The 17500-nt window shown below is 41.8% G+C and overlaps 1 protein-coding gene across 1 annotated transcript in view; it reads right to left on the reverse strand.

The window, feature by feature from the left end:
* Positions 1–2044, reverse strand: part of LOC311121958 (plexin-A2-like) — a gene marked incomplete at its 3' end in the record, with an annotated part of 123335 nt that extends 121291 nt beyond the window's left edge. The window contains exon 1 of the mRNA XM_084196386.1: positions 1958–2044. The remainder of the gene's footprint in view (positions 1–1957) is intronic.
* Between the last annotated feature and the right edge of the window lie 15456 nt (positions 2045–17500).

Here is a 17500-nt window from a genome sequence, read left to right on the forward strand (position 1 = left end):
CTGTGGGGGGGGGGGGGGCATATCCTATGTTGATTTATGACAAGTTCATGGACTAGGGCCCTATAAAATAGGCGTTGCGGACCGAATCACGGAATCCAGACATTAAACCGAAATTCAACAATATTCAAACATTTATTGAACTTAGTAGGAAATCAACTAAATCTATTCAACTTGTTAGAAAACGCATTAATTTGCCCAAGTCAATCATAAGACATGAACAAAATGCATCAGTGATTGGTATTTCCATGAACTTTCTGAAAGGGCACAGGAATACCCCTGTCTGTGTGCATGTGTGCGGTGCGCGAGTATGTCTACACTTTGTGTAGCCGTTAGCGATGATGCTAATGATAACCTTCTTCTGGTAGGGAAGGAATGGCTTTCCCCCAAAACCTTCGCAAGTAAATGTTAACTACAAAGTAGCCTGCCTGGCAGAATTATACCGTGATCATTTGCATCACTCCAGTGGCCATTTGTTCTACAGCAACACCGCTTAACCAAACAAAGGTCTCTTCCTGGTGCACGCTTGCATTTAAGGGTAACTACACCCCAAAATCTAAATGTTTTAGATCCCAGAAATGTTCCATACGCACAAATATGCCATATGCTTATTTCTCTCAAATTTTCTGCACAAATTTGTTTACATCCCTGTTAGTGAGCATTTCTCCTTTGCCAAGATAATCCATCCACCTGACAGGTGTGGCATATCAAGAAGCTGATTAAACAGTATGATCATTACATAGATGCACCTTGTGCCGGGGACAATAAAAGGCCACTCTAAAATGTGCAGTTTTGTCACACAACGCAATGCCACAGATGTATCAAGTTTTGAGGGTGCGTGCAATTGGCATGCTGACTGCAGGAATGTCCACCAGAGCTGTTACCAGTTAATGTAATGTTAATTTCTCTACTATAAGCCACCTCCAACGTCATTTTACAGAATTTGGCAGTATGTCCAACCGGCCTCACAACCGCAGACCACGTGTAACCACGCCAGCCCAGGACCTCCACATCCGACTTCTTCACCTGCAGGATCGTCTGAGACCAGCCATCCGGACAGCTGATGAAACTGAGGAGTATTTTGGTCTGTAATAAAGCCCTCTTGTGGGGTAAAACTCATTCTGATTGGCTGGGCCTGGCTCCACAGTGGGTGGACCTGGTGCCCAAGTGGGTGGGCCTATGCCCTCCCAGGACCACCCATGGCTGCGCCCCTGCCCACTCATGTGAAATCAATAGATTAGGCCCTAATGAATTTATTTAAATTGACTGACTTCCTTATATGATCTGTAACTCAGTAAAACCATTGAAATTATTGCATGTTGCATTTATATTTTTTGTTCAGTATAGTTATTGTCAGTAAAGTTATGGTAAATAAAACAGTCCCATAACAGCTTCTATTTACGCTTTGTAAAAAGAAGCTGTTATGGGACTGTTTTATTTATTATAACTATACTGAACAAAAAATATAAATGCAACATGCAATCATTTCAATGGTTTTACTTTGGGGATAGGTGTGAAAGAAATACAGGTAAAAAGGCTCTAAATACTTTTCTGAATGTGACTTCAACATTCTAACAAATGAGCAATGTAAAATACAAACATTTAGGAAAAGTCAAGGAAGGAGCAGAACTTAGATTTTTTGGGGGGGCTGATTTTTTACATTTCAGAAAATCTAATGTCAATGCCTGTTGGTCTTTAGCAGTTCTAGTGTTAACTAACTATTTAGCAGTCTTATGACTTGCGGGTAGAAGCTGTTCAGGGTCCTGTTGGTTCCAGACTTGGTGCATCAGTACCGCTTGTTGTGCGGTAGCAGAGAGAGAACAGTCTATGACTTGAGTGGCTGGAGTCAAAGCATACTACAGTATAGGGATAAGATATTTGATCAATACTATTGATTTCAGAAGGGGAAAAAAAAGGCCAATCAAAGTCTGAAGGTATGTATTTTTCCAGTACAACTTACTTCTCCCATTGAGTGTGAGGGTGCACTCGCTCCTAGTGTTGAGGGTGTGGTTATGTGTGTCCATGAAGGACAAGGCCTCGTCACAGTTTGTCCCCTGCTCCGCATAACTCCTGTCCATGGAGTTCACCATCACTGTCATCTCCTGCCGAGCACTGCTCAACGTCTCCTTACGCTTCTTAGCCAGCTTCCTGTTTAGGAGAACACAAGACAAACAACAACAAATCAACAACGAATCAATAATCAATGAATCAATAATTATAATGTCCTACTTTAGTGTTGCTCAACGTCTCCTTACGCTTCTCTGCCTTCTGTTAATGAGAAAAGAACAGACTAACAACAGAGAGATATTAGTTGAAACAGATGTTAGATGTTAGAGATGACTCATACCTGGAAAGACATTGAAGGATTGGGTAGAAAAGACTGTGGTAAAGAGAGAGAGAAGTTACATTCATTTAAAACTTTTTCCTCCCAATTCGAGCCAAGCAATTCGATCCATACCATTTACCATCTAATTCATTTGGCAAGGCTTAGTCTTGTGAAGGCAGATACATCAATCAGCGGGCCCGATGATGGTCAATTAGTCATTGAATCCTGGGGTGGAGAAGGCATTACAGCAATAATAGAGTTTGTTTGCCTCAAGAAACAACTTGCTTTCAGGACTTCCTCCAGAACCACACGATTCTGGGACAAAAAAAATGCTATTTTGTGCAGCAGATAATGTACATTTGGGTTGTCTTTGGACTGGACGCTTTTTGGGCCTCCTTCAGGCCAATTCAACTCAATACAGTCAGGAACAAAACTACCCTATACTCAGACAAACAGATATTTTGTGCACATTGAAAATAGATTGGAACAGGGGGCCAGACCAGATTAAGCAGTGAATGTGTGGTGAGCCTCATCATGGTACTCTATCCCATAGAAATAAATACTTATCATGGAACTCTACCCCATATAAATAAATACTTATCATGGAACTCTACCACATATAAATAAATACTTATCATGGAACTCTACCCCATAGAAATAAATACTTATCATGGTACTCTACCCCATATAAATAAATACTTATCATGGAACTCTACCCCATATAAATAAATACTTATCATGGAACTCTACCCCATATAAATAAATACTTATCATGGAACTCTACCCCATAGAAATAAATACTTATCATGGTACTCTACCCCATATAAATAAATACTTATCATGGAACTCTACCCCATATAAATAAATACTTATCATGGAACTCTACCCCATAGAAATAAATACTTATCATGGTACTCTACCCCATAGAAATAAATACTTATCATGGAACTCTACCCCATATAAATAAATACTTATCATGGAACTCTACCCCATAGAAATAAATACTTATCATGGTACTCTACCCCATAGAAATACATACTTATCATGGTACTCTACCCCATATAAATAAATACTTATCATGGAACTCTACCCCATAGAAAGAAATACTTATCATGGTACTCTACCCCATAGAAATAAATACTTATCATGGAACTCTACCCCATAGAAATAAATACTTATCATGGTACTCTACCCCATAGAAATAAATACTTATCATGGTACTCTACTCCATAGAAATAAATACTTATCATGGTACTCTACCCCATAGAAATAAATACTTATCATGGTACTCTACTCCATAGAAATAAATACTTATCATGGTACTCTACCCCATAGAAATAAATACTTATCATGGTACTCTACTCCATAGAAAGAAATACTTATCATGGTACTCTACCCCATATAAATAAATACTTATCATGGTACTCTACTCCATAGAAAGAAATACTTATCATGGTACTCTACCCCATAGAAATAAATACTTATCATGGTACTCTACTCCATAGAAATAAATACTTATCATGGTACTCTACTCCATAGAAATAAATACTTATCATGGTACTCTACTCCATAGAAATAAATACTTATCATGGTACTCTACCCCATAGAAATAAATACTTATCATGGTACTCTACCCCATAGAAATAAATACTTATCATGGTACTCTACCCCATAGAAATAAATACTTATCATGGTACTCTACCCCATAGAAATAAATACTTATCATGGTACTCTACCCCATAGAAATAAATACTTATCATGGTACTCTACTCCATAGAAATAAATACTTATCATGGTACTCTACCCCATAGAAATAAATACTTATCATGGTACTCTACTCCATAGAAATAAATACTTATCATGGTACTCTACCCCATAGAAATAAATACTTATCATGGTACTCTACTCCATAGAAAGAAATACTTATCATGGTACTCTACCCCATAGAAATAAATACTTATCATGGTACTCTACTCCATAGAAAGAAATACTTATCATGGTACTCTACCCCATAGAAATAAATACTTATCATGGTACTCTACTCCATAGAAATAAATACTTATCATGGTACTCTACTCCATAGAAATAAATACTTATCATGGTACTCTACTCCATAGAAATAAATACTTATCATGGTACTCTACCCCATAGAAATAAATACTTATCATGGTACTCTACCCCATAGAAATAAATACTTATCATGGTACTCTACCCCATAGAAATAAATACTTATCATGGTACTCTACCCCATAGAAATAAATACTTATCATGGTACTCTACCCCATAGAAATAAATACTTATCATGGTACTCTACTCCATAGAAATAAATACTTATCATGGTACTCTACCCCATAGAAATAAATACTTATCATGGTACTCTACTCCATAGAAATAAATACTTATCATGGTACTCTACTCCATAGAAATAAATACTTATCATGGTACTCTACTCCATAGAAATAAATACTTATCATGGTACTCTACCCCATAGAAATTCTACTCTGACTGTACTCCACACACACACACACACACACACACACACACACACACACACACACACACACACACACACACACACACACACACACACACACACACACACACACACACACACACACACACACACACACACACACACACACACAATAGAACCGCTCTCTCCTATTTAACCAGCAACAATACAGTATTGACCTGCCTGTTCAAGTCCTCATTCTACAACACAATGCAGCTCACGGCTTGAGGGGGAATATACACGGCTGTGACCATGACCGAAGATAATTATCTTGGGAGGTAATACGGTCGGCATTTGATTGTGAGGTATTCTAGGTTGGGTGAACAAAAGGACTTGAGTTCCTGTACGTTATCACAATCACACCACTTTACAAAGTTAATATTTCACCTTTTATATTATTTAGTGTTAGTGTTAGTGGGACAGAAAGTAGCCTATAGAAACTCCCCCTTCAACTTTTTTCACATTTTGTTGCATGACAAAATGGGATTGAAATAGATTTAATTGTATTGATTTGTAATCGATCTACACAAACACTCCATAATGTCAAGTATGTCAAGTCCTCTGTAGCTCAGCTTACAAGCACATCGCTTGTAACGCCAGGGTAGTGGGTTCGATCCCCGGGACCACCCATACACAAAAATATATATGCACGCATGACTGTAAGTCGCTTTGGATAAAAGCGTCTGCTAAATGGCGTATTATTATTATTAAACCTGACTCAGTTACACCAGCTCTGTCAGGAGGAATGGGACAAAATTCACCCAAGTTATTGTGGGAAGCTTGTGGAAGGCTACCCGAAACATTTGACCCAAGTTAAACAATTTAAAGGCAATGCTACCAAATACTAATTGAGTGAATGTAAACTTCTGACCCACTGGGAATGTGATGAAAGGAATTAAAGCTGAAATAAATCATTCTCTCTACTATTATTCTGACATTTCACATTCTTAAAATAAAGTGGTGATCCTAACTGACCTTTCACATTTTAGTCATTTAGCAGATGCTCTTATCCAAAGCGACTTACAGTTAGTGAGTGCATACATTTTCATACTGGCCCCCCGTGGGAATCAAACCCACAACCCTGGCGTTGCAAACACCATGCTCTACCAACTGAGCTACAAGGAGGCCTTTTCACTAGGATTAAATGTCAGGAATTGTGAAAAACTGAGTTTAAATGTTTTTGGCTAAGGTGTATGTAAACTTCCAACTGTACCTGGTAAAATAACGGTAAAAAAATACACCCAAATAAATAAAACTATAAACTGTGGAGGAGTGAAGTCTGCGACAGCCAAAAGTCGGACACTGACGTGATTTTCCTACAGCAAGGCTCAGATCAACATTTCAGTTCTAATCTTTAGGAACAATGGCTTCTTTATAATGTGGAAATAAACATGTATCTAACCCCCATATCACACACTGAAATCATAATCTAATATTATGTGTGTACATCGTATAATTACTATAATAAGACCATCCTCTATAGAAGAGGCTATAATAAGACCATCCTCTATAGAAGAGGCTATAAGACCATCCTCTATAGAAGAGACTATAATAAGACCATTCTCTATAGAAGAGACTATAATAAGACCATCCTCTATAGAAGAGACTATAATAAGACCATCCTCTATAGAAGAGACTATAATAAGACCATCCTCTATAGAAGAGACTATAATAAGACCATCCTCTATAGAAGAGACTATAATAAGACCATGCTCTATAGAAGAGGCTATAATAAGACCATTCTCTATAGAAGAGACTATAATAAGACCATTCTCTATAGAAGAGACTATAATAAGACCATCCTCTATAGAAGAGACTATAATAAGACCATTCTCTATAGAAGAGACTATAATAAGACCATCCTCTATAGAAGAGACTATAATAAGACCATGCTCTATAGAAGAGGCTATAATAAGACCATTCTCTATAGAAGAGACTATAATAAGACCATTCTCTATAGAAGAGACTATAATAAGACCATCCTCTATAGAAGAGACTATAATAAGACCATTCTCTATAGAAGAGGCTATAAGACCATCCTCTATAGAAGAGACTATAATAAGACCATTCTCTATAGAATAGACTATAATAAGACCATCCTCTATAGAAGAGGCTATAAGACCATCCTCTATAGAAGAGACTATAATAAGACCATTCTCTATAGAATAGACTATAATAAGACCATCCTCTATAGAAGAGGCTATAAGACCATCCTCTATAGAAGAGACTATAATAAAACCATTCTCTATAGAAGAGACTATAATAAGACCATTCTCTATAGAAGAGGCTATAAGACCATTCTCTATAGAAGAGACTATAATAAGACCATCCTCTATAGAAGAGGCTATAATAAGACCATCCTCTATAGAAGAGGCTATAAGACCATTCTCTATAGAATAGACTATAATAAGACCATTCTCTATAGAATAGACTATAATAAGACCATCCTCTATAGAAGAGACTATAATAAGACCATTCTCTATAGAAGAGGCTATACAGTGCCTTTGGAAAAGTATTCAGAACCCTTTACCTTTTCCACATTTTGTTATGTTACTGCCTTATTCTAAAATCGATTAAATAAACAGAAAATCCTCATCAATCTACACACAATAACCCATAATGACAAAGTGAAAACATGTTTTTAGATATGTTTGTACATTTATTCAACCTAAAAAACAGAAATACCTTATTTCCATAAGTATTCAGATCCTTTGCTATGAGACTCGAAATTGAGTTCAGGTGCATCCTGTTTCCATTGATCATCCTTGAGATGTTTCTACAACTTGATTGGAGTCCACCTGTGGTAAATTCAATTGATTGGACATGATTTGGAAAGGCAAACACCTGTCTATATAAGTCCCACAGTTGACAGTGCATGTCAGAGCAAAAACCAAGCCAGGAGGTTGAAGGAATTGTCTGTAGAGCTCCGAGACAGGATTGTGTCGAGGCACAGATCTGGGGAAGGGTACCAAAACATTTCTGCAGCATTGAAGGTCCCCAAGAATACAGTGGCCTCCATCATTCTTAAATGGAAGAAGTTTGGAACCACCAAGACTCTTCCTAGAGCTGGCCGCCCGGCCAAACTGAGCAATCGGGGGAGAAGGGCCTTGGTCAGGGAGGTGACCAAGAACCCGATGGTCACTCTGACAGAGCTCTAGAGTTCCTGTGTAGAGATGGGAGAACCTTCCAGAAGGACAACCATCTCTACAGCACTCCACCAATCAGGCCTTTATGGTAGAGTGGCCAGACGAAAACACTCCTCAGTAAAAGGAACATGACAGCCCGCTTGGAGTTTTCCAAAAGGCACATAAAGACTCTCAGACCATGAGAAACAAGATTCTCTGGTCTGATGAAACCAATATTGAACTCTTTGGCCTGAATGCCAAGCGTCTCATCTGGAGGAAACCTGGCACCATCCCTACAGTGAAGCATGGTGGTAGCAGAATCATGCTGTGGGGATGTTTTTCAGCGGCAGGGACTGGGAGACTAGTCAGGATCGAGGGAAAGATGAACGGAGCAAAGTACAGAGAGATCCTTGATGAAATCTGCTCCAGAGCGCTCAGGACTTCAGACTGGGACGAAGGTTCACCTTCCAACAGGACAACAACCCTAAGCACATAGCCAAGACAACACAGGAGTGGCTTCGGGACAAGTCTCTGAATGTCCTTGAGTGGCCCAGCCAGAGCCCGGACTTGAACTAGATCGAACATCTCTGGAGAGACCTGAAAATAGCTGTGCAGCAACGTTCCCCATCCAACCTGACAGAGCTTGAGAGGATCTGCAGAGAAGAATGGGAGAAACTCCCCAAATACAGGTGTGCCAAGCTTGTAGCGTCATATCCAAGAAGACTCTAGGCTGTAATCGCTGCCAAAGGTGCTTCAACAAAGTAGTGATTAAAGGGTCTCAATACTTATCTAAATGTAATATTTCAGTAATTGTATTTTTAATGAATTAGCAAACATTTCTAAAAACCTGTTTTTGCTTTGTCATGAATGGATATTGTGTGTAGATTGATGAGGGTAAAAAAAACGATTTGATCAACTTTAGAATATGGCTGTAACGTAACATAATGTGGAAAAAGTCAAGGGGTCTGAATACTTTCCGAAGGCACTGTAAGACCATCCTCTATAGAAGAGGCTATAAGACCATTCTCTATAGAAGAGGCTATAATAAGACCATCCTCTATAGAAGAGGCTATAAGACCATCCTCTATAGAAGAGACTATAATAAGACCATTCTCTATAGAAGAGGCTATAATAAGACCATTATCTATAGAAGAGACTATAATAAGACCATTCTCTATAGAAGAGACTATAATAAGACCATTCTCTATAGAAGAGGCTATAATAAGACCATCCTCTATAGAAGAGACTATAATAAGACCATCCTCTATAGAAGAGACTATAAGACCATTCTCTATAGAATAGACTATAATAAGACCATTCTCTATAGAAGAGGCTATAATAAGACCATCCTCTATAGAAGAGACTATAATAAGACCATCCTCTATAGAAGAGGCTATAATAAAACAATCCTCTATAGAAGAGACTATAATAAGACCATCCTCTATAGAAGAGGCTATAAGACCATTCTCTATAGAATAGACTATAATAAGACCATCCTCTATAGAAGAGACTATAATAAGACCATTCTCTATAGAAGAGACTATAATAAGACCATCCTCTATAGAAGAGACTATAATAAGACCATTCTCTATAGAAGAGGCTATAATAAGACCATTCTCTATAGAAGAGACTATAATAAGACCATCCTCTATAGAAGAGGCTATAATAAGACCATCCTCTATAGAAGAGACTATAATAAGACCATCCTCTATAGAAGAGGCTATAATAAGACCATCCTCTATAGAAGAGACTATAATAAGATCATTCTCTATAGAAGAGGCTATAATAAGACCATTCTCTATAGAAGAGACTATAATAAGACCATCCTCTATAGAAGAGGCTATAATAAGACCATTCTCTATAGAAGAGGCTATAAGACCATTCTCTATAGAAGAGACTATAATAAGACCATCCTCTATATAAGAGGCTATAATAAGACCATCCTCTATAGAAGAGACTATAAGACAATTCTCTATAGAAGAGACTATAATAAGACCATTCTCTATAGAAGAGACTATAATAAGACCATTCTCTATAGAAGAGGCTATAATAAGACCATCCTCTATAGAAAAGACTATAATAAAAACCATTCTCTATAGAAGAGACTATAATAAGACCATTCTCTACATCTACTCAATCTCAATACAGCTCCTAGTACCATTCCTTTCCATTATTGTTCTAGCTCCCCTCACCTCCCCCTCCTCTCTTCCCTGCTCCTCTCCTCTGTTCTCCTCTCCTCTCTTTCCATTTCCCCTCCACTCTTCCCCTCTCCACTCTTCCCTTCTTCCCTCCTCTCCTCCCTCATCAGAATGCAGAGACCGTCAGAACCAGCCACGTACACGATCTTGTACCAATTAATATGATTCTTGCTCAATGTTCTGGCAGCCTTGTAGGTTTAAATGAAGGTGTTAGTGCACTCAGCACATTCTGCTAAACGCTATGCTTCCCAAATTGCACTATACTCCCTTTGTAGTGCACTACTTTTGACCTGAGCCCATAGGGAATAGGGTGTCATTTGGGACGCAGAATAGTCTAACAGGCTCTGTTATAGCACTGCCTGTTGTAGTGATAAGGACCGGACGGACAGACGGATGGAGGGAGAGAGAGAGAGAGAGAGGATGGGAGGGAGAGAGAGAGAGAGGATGGGAGGGAGAGAGAGAGAGAGAAGGGGAGAGAGAGAGAGAGAGAGAGAGAGAGAGAGAGAGAGAGAGAGAGAGAGAGAGAGAGAGAGAGAGAGAGAGAGAGAGAGAGAGAGAGAGAGAGAGAGAGAGAGAGAGAGAGAGAGAGAGAGAGAGAGAGAGAGAGAGAGAGAGAGAGAGAGAGAGAGAGAGAGAGAGAGAGAGAGCATGGGAGACCTCAGCCTCTTGCTGCTCATTTTCATGATGCTGATGCTAGCCGTTTTACACAACAATAGAGAGTCAGAGACAGGCGGTTAGACGCTCCCATGTGAAATGCATGATGGGAACCAAGGCCTCTCTCTCCCTCTCTCTCTCCATTCGTCTCTCTCTACCCCGCTCTCTCTTCCTTCCCTCACTCCCTCCCCCCTCTTTCATCCCCTTCTACCTCATTGTCAGTATATTGGCAGAGCGAGGCTGTGTGTCCTTGGGGGGTAAATGGTCCTGTTGCCTGTATTGGATTCCATTGACAGGCAGGGAGATAGCAGGGTGTGTGTGTGTGTGGTTGGGCTCCATTGACAGGCAGGGAGATAGCAGGGTGTGTGTGTGTGGTTGGGCTCCATTGACAGGCAGGGAGATAGCAGGGTGTGTGTGTGTGGTTGGGCTCCATTGACAGGCAGGGAGATAGCAGTGTGTGTGTGTGTGGTTGGGTTCCATTGACAGGCAGGGAGATAGCAGGGTGTGTGTGTGTGGTTGGGTTCCATTGACAGGCAGGGAGATAGAAGGGTGTGTGTGTGTGGTTGGGTTCCATTGACAGGCAGGGAGATAGCTGGATGAGAGGGAGGGGCTTAACCTCTGTCCCTGTTATTGATGACATGACAACATTGACCTCACACACACACACACACACACACACACACACACACACACACACACACACAAAAACGCATCCTCAAGTCTCAGAACAGAACAAAAATCTTAAAGCATGCCTTCAGATCCTCAAGGCTCCAAAGTGTCAATCATATCACTCATTAATTCATGTCAGGGGATAATGTACTGGTACAGGCTGTCTTATGTGAGGAAGAGGGGAAGGGAGAGTCTGGGATGGAGAGGTAGAGAGAGAGAGAGAGAGAGAGAGAGAGAGGGGGGGATGGAGAGGTAGAGAGAGAGAGAGAGAGAGAGAAGAGAGAGAGAGAGGGAGAGAGAGAGAGAGAGAGAGAGAGAGAGAGAGAGAGAGAGAGAGAGAGAGAGAGAGAGAGAGAGAGAGAGAGAGAGAGAGAGAGAGAGAGAGAGAGAGAGGGGGATGGGGAGGTAGAGAGAGAGAGAGAGAGAGAGAGAGAGAGAGAGAGAGAGAGAAGAGAGAAAGAGAGAGAGAGAGAGAGAGAGAGAGAAGAGAGAGAGAGAGAGAGAGAGAGAGGGGATGGAGAGAGAGAGAGAGAGAGAGAGAGAGAGAGAGAGAGAGAGAGAGAGAGAGAGAGAGGGGGGGGGGGTGGGGATGGAGAGGTAGAGAGAGGGGGGGGTGGAGAGGTAGAGAGAGAGAGAGAGAGGAGTAGAGGTAGAGAGAGAGAGAGCCAGCATCACGACCAGGAATACGACTTTCCCGAAGCAGATCCTTTGTTTGCTCTCCCCAGGGCAACTGAACTGATTCCAGCGGCTGACCCAAAACATTGCCGGCGGAGGAGCGGCACTCGGAGCGGCCTGCTGGTCCGACTTAGGAGGCGCGCACACCACCCACCGCTTCCAAGTATACTACTCACTAATGTTCAGTCTCTGGTTAACAAGGTTGACGAGCTCCGGGCAAGGATTTCTTTCCAGAGAGAAATCAAGGCCTGTAACATACTTTGTTTCACGGAAACACGGCTCTCTGGGGATATTCTGTCGAAATTGGTCCAGCCAGATGGGTTCTCAGTTCATCGCGCAGACAGGAATAAATATCTCTCCGGGAAGCAGAAGGGCGGAGGTGTGTGTTTCATGATTAACGACTCATGGTGTAATTATGGTAACATACAGGAACTCAAGTCCTTTTGTTCACCCGAACTTGAATACCTCACAATCAAATGCCGACCGTATTATCTCCCAAGATAATATTCTTCGGTTATAGTCACGGCCGTGTATATCCCCCCTCAAGCCGATACCACGACGGCCCTCAAAGAACTTCACTGGACTTTATGCAAACTGGAAACCACATATCCTGAGGCTGCATTTATTGAAGCCAGGGATTGCTATTCGATCTTCCGGGATATTTATAAGGCCCTCCCCCGCCTTCCTTTTGGCAAATCTGACCACAACTCCATTTTGCTCCTCCCTTCCTGTAGGCAGAAACTCAAACAGGAAGTACCCGTGCTAAGGACCATTCAACGCTGGTCTGACCAATCGGAATCCCCGCTTCAAGATCGTTTTGATCACGCGGACTGGGATATGTTCCGGGTAGCTTGCAAATATAATTTAGATGAATACACTGAAACGGTGACTGTGTTTATCAGGAAGTGTATAGGTGATGTTGTGCCCACTGTGACTATTAAAACCTACCCTAACCAGAAACCGTGGATAGATGGCAGCATTCGCGCATAACTGAAAGCGCGAACCATCGCAAGGTGACTGGGAATATGGCAGAATACAAACAGTGTAGCTACTCACTCCGCAAGGCAATTAAACTGGCAAAACATCAGTATAGAGACAAAGTGGAGTCGCAATTCAACGGCTCAGACACGAGATGTATGTGGCAGGGTCTACAGACAATCACAGACTACAAAAGGAAAACCAGCCATGTCTCAGACACCAACGTCTCGCTTCCAGACAAGCTAAACACCTTCTTCGCCCACTTTGAGGATAACACAGTGGCACCGACGGGGCCCACTATCAAGGAATGTGGGCTCTCCTTCTCCGTGGCCGACGTGAGTAAGACATTTAAGCATGTTAACCCCCGCCAGGCTGCCGGCCCAGACGGCATCCCTAGCCGCGACCTCAGAGCATGCGCAGACCAGCTGGCTGGTGTGTTTACGGACATATTCAATCTCTCGCTTTCCCAGTCTGCTGTTCCCACATGCTTCAAGATGGCCACCATTGTTCCTGTACCCAAGAAAGCAAAGGTAACTGAACTAAATGACTATCACCCCGTAGCACTCACCTCTGTCATCATGAAGTGCTTTGAGAGACCAGTCAAGAATCATATCACCTCTACCTTACCTGTCACCCTAGACCCACTTCAATTTGCTTACCACCCCAATAGATCCACAGACGATGCAATCGCCATCACACTGCACACTGCCCTATCCCATCTGGACAAGAGGAATACCTATGTAAGAATAATGTTCATGACTATAGCTCAGCATTCAACACCATAGTACCCTCCAAGCTCATCATTAAGCTCGAGGCCCTGGGTCTGAACCCCGCCCTGTGCAACTGGGTCCTGGACTTCCTGACGGGCCGCCCCCAGGTGGTGAAGGTAGGACACAACACCTCCACTTCGCTGATCCTCAACACTGTGGACCCACAAGGGTGCGTGCTCAGCTCCCTCCTGTACTCCCTGTTCACCCATGACTGCGTGGCCAAGCATGCCTCCAACTCAATCATCAAGTTTGCAGACGACACAACAGTTTGCAGCTTGATTACCAACAATGACGAGACCGCCTACAGGGAGGAGGTGAGGGCTCTGGGAGTGTGGTGCCAGGAAAATAACCTCTCACTCGACGTCAACAAAACAAAGGAGATGATCGTGGACTTCAGGAAACAGCAGAGGGTGCACCCCACTATCCACATCGACTGGACCGTAGTGGAGAAGGTGGAAAGCTTCAAGTTCCTTGGCGTACACATCACTGACAAACTGAAATGGTCCACCCACGCAGACAGTGTGGTGAAGAAGGCGCAACAGAGCCTCATCAACCTCAGGAGGCTGAAGAAATTTGGCTTGGCACCTAAAACCCTCACAAACTTTTACAGATGCACAATTGAGAGCATCCTGTCACCGCCCGGTACAGCAACCGCACCGACCGCAACAGCAGGGCTCTCCAGAGGGTGGTGCGGTCTGCCGAACGCATTACCGGGGCAAACTACCCACCCTCCAAGATACCTACAGCACCCGATGTCACAGGAAGGCCAAAAAGATCATCAAGGACATCAACCACCCGAGCCACTGCCTGTTCACCCCGCTATCATCCAGAAGGCGAGGTCAGTACAGGTGCATCAAAGCTGGGACCGAGAGAATGAAAAAAAGCTTCTATCTCAAGGCCATCAGACTGTTAAATAGCCATCACTAGCACATTAGAGGCTGCTGCTGCCTATTGAAATCACTGGCCACTTTAAGAAATGGAACACTAGTCACTTTCATAATGTTTACATATCTTGCACTACTCATCTCATATGTATATACTGCATTCTATTCTATAATATTCTACTGTATCTTAGTCCATGCCACTCTGTCATTGCTTGTCCATATATGTATATATTCTTAAATTCCATTCCTTACTAGATTTGTGTGTATTGGGTATATGTTCTGAAATTGTTAGATATTACTTGTTAGATATTACTGCACTGTCAGATCTAGAAGCACAAGCATTTCGCTACACTCGAAATAACATCTGCTAAACACGTATGTGACAAATACAAATTTGATTTGAGGCGTCTCTACAGACTCTGGTTCGATTCCAGGCTGTATCACAATCCGGACGTGATTAGGAGTCCCATAGGGCGGCAAACAATTGGCCCAGCGTCGTCTGGGTTTGGCCGGGGTAGGCCGTCATTGTAAATAAGAATTTGTTCTTAACTGACTTGCCTGGTTAAATAAACAAATAATTTAAAAAAGGAAAACACCAAATAATGCATGCAGAGCAGAATTAGACCAATACCCGCTAATGATCAAAATCCAGAAAATATCAATTAAATTCTACAACCACCTAAAAGGAAGTGATTCCCAAACCTTCCATAACAAAGCCATCACGTACAGAGAAATGAACCTGGAGAAGAGCCCCCTAAGCAAGCTGTACACAAACAGAGCCCCAGAACAGCAACACAATTAGACCCAACCAAATCATGAGAAAATAAATCGATAATTACTTGACACATTTACAAAAAAACAGAGCAAACTAGAATGCCATTTGGCCCTAAACAGAGAGTACACAGTGGCAGAATACCTGACCACTGTGACTGACCCAAATTTAAGGACATATTTGACTATGTATAGACTCAGTGAGCATAGCCTTGCTCTTGAGAAATGCCGCCGTAGGCAGACATGGCTCTCAAGAGAAGACAGGCTATGTGCACACTGCCCAAAAAATGAGGTGGAAACTCAGCTGCACTTCCTAACTTCCTGCCAAATGTTTGACCATATTAGAGACACATATTTCCCTCAGATTACACAGACCCACAAAGAATTTGAAAACAAATCCAATTTTGATAAACTCCCATATCTATTGGGTGAAATACCACAGTGTGCCATCACAGCAGCAAGATTTGTGACCTGTTGCCACAAGAAAAGGGCAACCAGTGAAGAACAAACACCATTGTAAATCCAACCCATATTTATGTTTATTTATTTTCCCTTTTGTACTTTAACTGTAAGTCGCTCTGGATAAGAGCGTCTGCTAAATGACGTAAATGTATATGTAAATGTTAACTATTTGCACATTGTTACAACACTGTATATATACATAATATGACACTTGAAATGTCTTTATTCTTTTGGAACTTCTGAGTGTAATGTTTACTGTTAATATTTATTATTTATTTAACTTTTGTTTACTATCTACTTCACTTGCGTTGGCAATGTTAACATATGTTTCCCTTGCCAATAAAGCCCTTAAATTGAAATTGAATTGAATTCAAAATTGAATTGAGAGGGGATGGAGAGGGAGAGAGAGAGTGAGATAGAGAGAGAGAGAGGGGATGAGAGGGAGAGAGAGAGGGGGGATGGAGAGGGAGAGAGAGAGATGGGATGGAGAGGGAGAGAGGATGGAGAGGGAGAGAGAGAGATGGGATGGAGAGGGAGAGAGAGGGGATGAGAGGGAGAGGGGATGGAGAGGGTGAGAGAGAGATGGGATGGAGAGGGAGAGGGGATGGAGAGGAGAGAGAGAGAGAGAGAGAGAGAGAGAGAGAGAGAGAGAGAGAGAGAGAGAGAGAGAGAGAGAGAGAGAGAGAGGATGAGCCACACAGGACCCATGCTTTATAAGCAAATGTCATAGTGTGACATTAATCTGATCATCAAGTGGAAAATATATGAGTCCTTCAGTTCTCTGTCAGAAACTAAAGCATGGTAGAGATGAGAATGACGTGGTTCTTCTCAAATACAATTGGTTTTACTGTACAGGGCATTTTAAATCAAACATAGCTCAAATATTTGAAAGTAATTGACACGTGTATTCGACCCAGATCAGAGGAACAGATGAGAATGACGTGGTTCCTCTCATGCATGGATCCAGTCTCAATGGTAGTAAAGCAAAAGCACTAAACACTGTTACGTTAAAGTGTTTACTTACAGGTAGTAAGTGTAGGAATGGTAGGTTCTTCTGCCCAGTGGTACGTGGTAGGTGAGGTGGTGGTAGGATATAAGCAGTGGAGGAGGGCGGGACGGAGGGAATATGGAATGAAGGAAAGAAAAAGTAAAAAATATATTAACGTTTGAAAAAATTGATAAAATGGACCAAAAAAAACAGATATGGTGGGTGTTAGGCCAGAAGGCAGGCAGTAGTGTTTCTGTAATGAGATGGAGTTGCCACAACAAATGGCCACGAGATTGATATAAATAATCAATTACATTTTCCTGAGTGACTTAGAGGAGCAATTAGAGTTAAGTGCCTTGCTCAAGGGAACATCAACAGATGTTTATATTTCACCTTGTCGTCGGCTTCAGGGATTCAAACCACTGACCTTTAAGTTACTGGCCCAACGTTCTGACCGCTAGGCTACCTGCTGCCCTACCTGCTGCCCTACC

Source organism: Coregonus lavaretus, assembly GCF_964263955.1.
Source record: "Coregonus lavaretus genome assembly, contig: HAP1_SCAFFOLD_926, whole genome shotgun sequence".
In the NCBI taxonomy this organism is placed as follows: Eukaryota; Metazoa; Chordata; class Actinopteri; order Salmoniformes; family Salmonidae; genus Coregonus; species Coregonus lavaretus.